The following is a 7602-nucleotide window of genomic DNA, read 5'->3' as shown; positions in this document are numbered from 1 at the left end:
GCAGGTAGAGGGCAAAAAATGTCTTGATACCACCTAGAGGTAGGTTAGCAGAGTTTAATCCAGAAATTGTAATTTTATAAATCTTCCCAATCTAAGCCTGCCCTTACAAGGACAAAGCATAGTTTTATAATACCGATGCAGTATGAATCACTAAAACATGCAAGCCATGCACAGTGGATTGAACTTGTAATCCTGGCAATTTGTGAGGTCGAGGCTAGTGGATCATTTTGGCCAAAAGATTGAGACCAGCTTGGCCAATATGGTGAAACCCTGTCTCTATTAAGTACACAAAAATTTGCTGGGTGTGGGTGGTGCATTCCTGTAGTCTGAGCTACTTGGGAGGCAAAGGCAGGAGAATTGCTTGAACCTAGGGGGTGGACATATGGTTTAAGAGATGTATGTTTTCATTTTTATTCTCTTCCAATTTTTCTTCTTTTAGTAGTAAATAGTCACTCATCTCTTGAACATTTTCATTCAGCATATATTTGTTTTGTTATTGCCAAAGACTGCTTTGACAGACATTAAGTCAACCTGAAATTTAAAAAGGAAATTTTACAATTGAATGATGACTTCATAGTGCTGCAAAAGTAAAAGCTTGCAGGCTCCTTTAGGCATAATGTCACAATTTAACTAAGGTCACTAAACAGATGCCTGAATATCTGCAAAAATGGCCAAACTGCAGTAACAGAAATTGTCTTCTGCCCTAAAATTGGGGCAGAGGAAGTTTTATGGACCACATCGCATGAAGCAGGTCCTTCTAAGATTATCACCCCATTTTTCAGAAGCAGCGAAGAACCTAACAACAATCACTCATAATAGCAATATAGCTTTGTTTTAAATATGAAAAGGTAAGGTAAAAATGGCCAGGCATGGTAGGTCCCGCCTGTAACTCCAGCACTTTGGGAAGCCAAGATGAGAGGATTGCTTGAACTCAGAAGTTACAGAACACCATGTACAACATGGAAAAACCCCATCTCTACTAAAAATACAGCAGGGCACTACTGCGGCTCAGACATGTAATCTCAGCAGACTGTGAGACCATGATGGGTAGATCACTTGAGGTCAAAAATTTGAGACCCGCCTAGCCAACATGTTGAAACACCATCTCTACTAAAACAACAAATATTAGTTGGGCATGGCAGCAGGTGTCTGTAATACCAACTACTCAGCAGGCTGAAGCAAGAGAATCATCTGAACCCCAAGGCAGTGGTTACAGTGAGCCCAGTTCACATCATTACACTCAAGCTTAGGTAACAGACTGAGACTCCATCTTAAAAAATAAAAAAGAAAGAAAGTAAAAAAAGAAATACATCATTTGCTTGGTGTGGTGGGGCATGGCTATAATCCCAGCTTTTTGGGAGGTGAAGACACAAGAATTGCTTATGCCTGGGAGGTGATGATTGCAGTGAGCTGAGATCACACCAGTGCACTCTAGGCTGAATGACAGAATGAGACTGAGTCTCAAAAACCAAAGAACAAACAAAAATAACATTTTGCGTAGTGCTTTTCTTTTCTTAGCATACTATATCTCATATTTGCATATGAAGGCCTACAAAGTTCTCATGTAAGTTGAACTTGCAAAATAAACTTTATATTTAAAATGTTTTAAGTGCCTAAAGTTCCAGCTTCTTCTTCAGACAGCAAGCACAAGAATAAACAGAAAACTAAGGAACCAATGGGGTGTGATAAATGCAATGCATTTCGTTTTAGTCTGTGAGATAACACTGTAACGACAGACATTTTTAGCTGCTGCTGATGGAAAGAGAGAAAAAGGTTGATGTAGTAACAGACCGATAATAATATTGGCCACCTGCTATGAACTAGGCTCACTGAATTCCCTCAACAACCCTATAGTGTTGAAAATATCCTAGAGTTTACAGCTGAGGAATATGCAGTCAAAGGACCTGCCCAAAGGCACACAAGAAATTAGATGCACAAATAGTATGCAAGAAGGACTCTAAGAATCAAAGCACTATCTACACTTTCCTATATGGTGTTGACTGAAGTTAAGAACTATTGAATTAACTTTAGTCATCCCCTTCTTTGCCATAGAAATGGCAGTTTAAACATCAAGAGGAAGACTTTGGATAAATTATGTATGACTAGAATTTTATATATTGTCTAAAATCTATTTCAAAAAATATGCTGAACAATGACCTCAAGTTCTTACATAAAATTTACAGATTCATTGAGTTCCTCCTTTTTGAATTAGTAACTGTGTTCTCCTCTTGCAAGTAAACAGGTTTTCCTGAAAGAAAGAGCCCTTTAAACACCATAATGTTTTCCTAGTGAATACCAAAGCTATATAATATCTATGGCCAGTATGTCAGACCTAATGACCATTATTTTATATTGTGAAATAGCCTGTGTAGGGGACAAAACTTTCACAGGCAAGTAAGAAATAAGCCCTGTTACCTAACAGGTGATGTGAAGCTATAACTGTCATCTATGTGTTGAAATTCCACCATCTACACATGCTAATCAGAGAGATTTTAACTTCCTTGAAGTTGAAGATCTATTTGTTACTATATTGCAAAAGATAATATAGTTACTGTATTGTAGGTATTATTGTGTCATTTTCATTGTATTTAACTTGAATCTATGTAGATGTATTATCAAAGCATAATTTGTTACATAGATGATGGTACTAATGTATAAAAGAAGTGTAAGTCTCCACAAGATAGTAATAAAAGGGGAAGCCACACACTGGGTGTCTGGACAACATCAAATAACCACCCTTGGTATACTCCCAACAGTCTAATTGAAAAGTCCACCAAAACGTCACCTCTCATTACAGGCAATTTCCTAGGATTATATTGAAATATAAAATATCTGAAGACTGAGAAATCACTCACCTTCCAGTCTCAAGGGCAATATATACAAGATTTCAGGAGGTTATATATACAGTAAAAATATTATAAATAAAGAAATACATTAGAAGCCAACAAAATAAGAAGCTATGTCACAGGAGACAGAGAAGTTAAAATTTTTCTAGGTGAAAAAGAATGTATCTCAAGGGTAAAAGTAATAGGTATCAGAGGCAATAAGTTGCTGCCAACTTCTTGATAATTACAGATTTATCAAAATATATTCAAATAAAGTTTAATAAAATATACAGAAAAAAATCACTGGCCTTTCTGATTATATAAAATATTAAAGATAATTCTTTCTCAAAAGTCAGTGAAAACAATTTTTTTTAATTTTTACATAATTAAAATTACAAAAAAAATGAACTATTGAAGAGACAATGAAGTGTAGTGTATTTTTTTTTAGAATATAAAGCAGACCCAAACTGGGAAGCTAATAACCTGTATCACAACTGAAAACTACAGCTTCTTACCCCATCCAAACATTACTTTTATTCTTCCTTTTATCTTCAATCAGTCCATTAGTTCTAATGATGCGGTCATCTGTTAGTTCAAGTTGATACCTGAGAATCAGAATGATTAAATATAAGTTTCTGAGTTATCTTTCCAGAAAGATGAATATCAATATACGAGCTTATCTATGGTACAAGTGCACCTGAGGGCACTGAACACGACATTGTGTGAACATCAAAGTCCCTCAGTAGTAAAGCCAGGGACATGAATGTCAAACATAAAATGTCCAGTAAAATCCTGCCTTGATATTGTAAAGCATAATCATACAAAATGGAGGGTTGTGTTGTCATCAGGTTACTGAAAGCATCACTTCCCAGTTGGTGTCAACTGACCCGAAAAGTGAGGAAGAAAATTAAAGTTACACAGCACACAACAGACTCAATCCCAAATGATAATTAGCCACTTTCAACCCACCTGTACTATCTGCCCACCTGTACTATCTGCCCAGCCCAAACAAACGTAAGGAATTTTGTGCCCAGGGACCAAGCACAGTCCGGGGAAGCAGGTGCTAAGAGCATTATATCTGAATTAGCGATACCCAAAGGCACATTTTCACAGTTTTACTCTTCTTTTCCTGCTTTTATAAGCTGTCTTTTGATTCCAAAAGGATGAAGAAACACTCCTGTTGTGAACAGTCCCCAGACTCCAACTCTTGCCAAAGTCATACGAGAATTCCCAATGCCAGAAAGACACCACGCAGGCCATGGAAGCTGTCACAATGATACCAAATAGTTCACTAGCTCCACAACTCTATAAAATTAACAAACGTACTTTAATACATGTATTCCTAAAAATTCAGTAACTACAGAAACTTCGTTAGCTATTTTAACATAGAAACCGACAAAAAAATTGGGTAAAATACATCATTTTCACATGTAAAAAATAAAGTTTCTCATGGTTAGTAGTAACATGTACCAGAGGCAATAAGCTGCTGCCAACTTCTTGACAACTACAGATTTATCAAAATATATTGAGAATATATTGGGAATTCAGAATCTATAAAAAAACTATTCTATTTTTAAAAAATATAACTTGTTTATAGAATAACCTCAAGAAACCTTTGCAAGTTCTGTGTAATGGAGTATCAATGATCAATTATAAGGAAGGCAATAAAAAGAGGCCAATAAATTGCCCAGAACACTTGAGTTGAGTCATTTCCTCCTGACACATTAACAGCAAATATTAACTGAGCATGTTTTATGTGTAAGATGCTTTTGAATGCACTGAAAATTTACCACATGAACATAGTGTCTTAGCACAGGGGTATTACTTACTGATACACAAGGTCAAAGTAAAGAAAAGCCAAAGTAACCATACTTGTGCATGTTTCCCTTTCCCTATCAATTACATAGTTAATTTTAGCTCTTTTCTTTTGATTCTGGCTTTGCAGAATCATCAAGGAATACAAGGCACATGTTCACTGACAAACAGTCAGACCACTAAGTTTAATTTATACATTGTTAGATATCCCCATCTTTGTGGCAGTATGAGTGGGGTAGAGGAAAAGCAATGATAATTCAAACTTTACAGCTTATCAACTATGCAACCTGAGCAAGTCACAACGTAGCGTGAAATTTAAAGCAAATCACAACCCTCGATACATGTTTGAGAAGCCATGAGTAAGAACAACAGAGGATGTGCTTTTCTATACCTTATCTTTTAAAAACGACCCTAACTCAAATGCAGGAAAGTATTGGCTATTGATAAACATATGTATTTTTTCAAACACTAAAGTTTGCATAAGATGTTAATCAGAGACTACTTCCGTAGCTTTTGTTATGTTTCTACCAAAGAAATTTAAACATATTACTTCCACAAATGTGCCAAGCAATTACTTAAGAAGTTTGTTCTTCAGCTTTCAGTCATAGGTCCCCTCAAGACACTTTGTATTCTGTTTCCATCTCCTAAATCCTCAGTCATGCTTTTATGTTTTTCTTCCTGGAGTTTCTGGGTTCTGAAATCAGTAAAAAACATAAAGTAAATAAACTATAAAAGCTGAGTTAACAAATTTAGGAAAAACATCACATGACATGTTTTTAGTTCAACCAACTAAAACTGCTACATGACAGTTACTACTGGGAAGTAGAAGAAAACAGCCAGAAGTCCTCAGTGTATTTTATGAACTGACCTAGTTGCAGTGTGTTGAAACTAGCAGAAGCAGGGGGCTGTGACATATGAGTGAGAAGAGTGGGAGGGTCTCTCACTGAGGGGAGTGGGAGAGTCTCAAGGAAGAAGTGGTTTCTCATAGAAGATAATTAACACTTAAACAATAGTTAAATGTGATAAATGGTCCAAATCAATGCTGGGATGAAAGAATGATACTATTAGTTACAAAGTAATAAAACTGCACTTATGGGCTGGGAGCTGTGTGGCTCATGCCTGTAATCCCAGCACTTTGGGAGGCCAAGGCAGGTGGATCACCTAATGATAGGAGTTCAAGAACAGCCTGGACAACAGGGTGAAACCCCATCTTTACTAAAAATACAAAATTAGCCAGGCACGTTGTCACATGCCTATAATCCCAGCTACTCAAGAGACTGAGGAAGGAGAATCGCTTGAACTCGGGAGGCAGATTTCGCAGTGAAGTGAGATTGCACCATTGCACTCAGCAACAATACCAAATCTCCATCTCAAAAAAAAAGTGTACTTATGTATCTGAATCTTTTATAATGCTGTTTGTAACTCTGGAATTTAATTAATAATCTCATAGATATTTAAGGTACAATATTTGTTTTTCTTGCTTAATCATCTATCAGCTTTAGCTAAGTTTGGTGGCCTTCAACTATAATCCTAGCTTTGCAGAATGCTGAGGCAAGAGAATCACTTGAGCCCAAGAGTATCAGACCAGCCTGGACAACACAGCAAGACTCTGTCTCTTAAAACCAAAACAACAACACCACCACCACCACCAACAACAAAACTTACAAAGAAAACAAACAGAAAAAAACCAAACAAACAACAATTGATTGAATACTCATCAAGTTCCCAAAGAGAGGGCAACAGATAGATGGGTCATTCAGGGCTTTCAAGTGCTTAAGAATAAAATGATCTTCATAGTGAGACTTCAAATCACCAATTGTACCAATTCCCAAGCCAGGGAGGTGGATTCACAGTGATGAGATCCAGCCATCCTCAGAAGTACTGCAAAACACTGACTAGTCTAAGAACAGTTGAAGGCTCCAGGTATCAGCTCCCTCTGCTGGTTATCTGGAAAGCCATGAAGAGGTAAACTACATTGAATTTAGTACATATGCTGAAAGAATAGAAAAGAAGTAGAGTAAATGAGGGTAAAAAAAGTGACACGCTCTCTCTGCCCAAATGTTGTTTCTCTTTTTTTTCTCTCTCTCGATTAATTTACCTTTTCATTATTGCCAAAATGAGAGTAAGGTACACAGCTAGCTGAAATAAAAAAATCAAACCTATAGAAGTGAGAAAACAACATTAAATAAAATGGAGACTAATTCTTTAATGAGCTAAAATTCCTAAAGTATCTATGGGTGTCAATTAACAGCACATTCCCAATGGAAAAGAAGGCTTCTTGTGCAAAATATAGACAAGTGAGCTTGCTGTCAATCCCAGGTAATATATGAAGGATGAAACATTTGTGAGCACTTAGAAAAAGTGAATAGCATTGAGAAATAGTTTCATCGAATACAAGTCAAGTCAAACCACTATACTTCCTTTTTTTTGCACACAGAGCTGGTAAAAGCCGCAGGCCTAGATATTTGAAATCCAGCTCTAATACATAAACACACAAAACTATCAAACCTGGAGGACTGAAGTTAATTTTAAAACATATGACCTGTTCAAGTATTAACAGCTTCTCCAAATTTTCTGTTTGATGTTACTGCAGCCTGGTGATAGCATCTAATTCTGCCTGTCATCTTAATGTTCAATATTTCAAAAGCACAGCCGTAGTGTTTGTTTCTCTTAATGTGTAACTTCTAATGCTGTGTGATATCACCTTTATAAAAAAGAATTCCACCTGGCAATAAACATTAGAACACTTGCACATATATTTAGTAATTCTTTTTAATCTCTTCATTCTGAATGTCCAAAATAATCATGCATACATACAATCCAAAATCTTCAACTCTCTGTTTCAGCTCTGCTTTTCCTTCTCTTAGCAAATCCATATCTTTTAGTAAAAGAAGGCTTTGAGCATGAATTTTCTTCTTTCAGTCGGTAAAACGCATTAATTTTGGCCGGCTGTGGTGGCTCA

Source organism: Pongo abelii, chromosome Y, assembly GCF_028885655.2.
Source record: "Pongo abelii isolate AG06213 chromosome Y, NHGRI_mPonAbe1-v2.0_pri, whole genome shotgun sequence".
Classification (NCBI taxonomy): Eukaryota; Metazoa; Chordata; class Mammalia; order Primates; family Hominidae; genus Pongo; species Pongo abelii.
Note: the sequence above shows the minus strand (reverse complement) of the source record.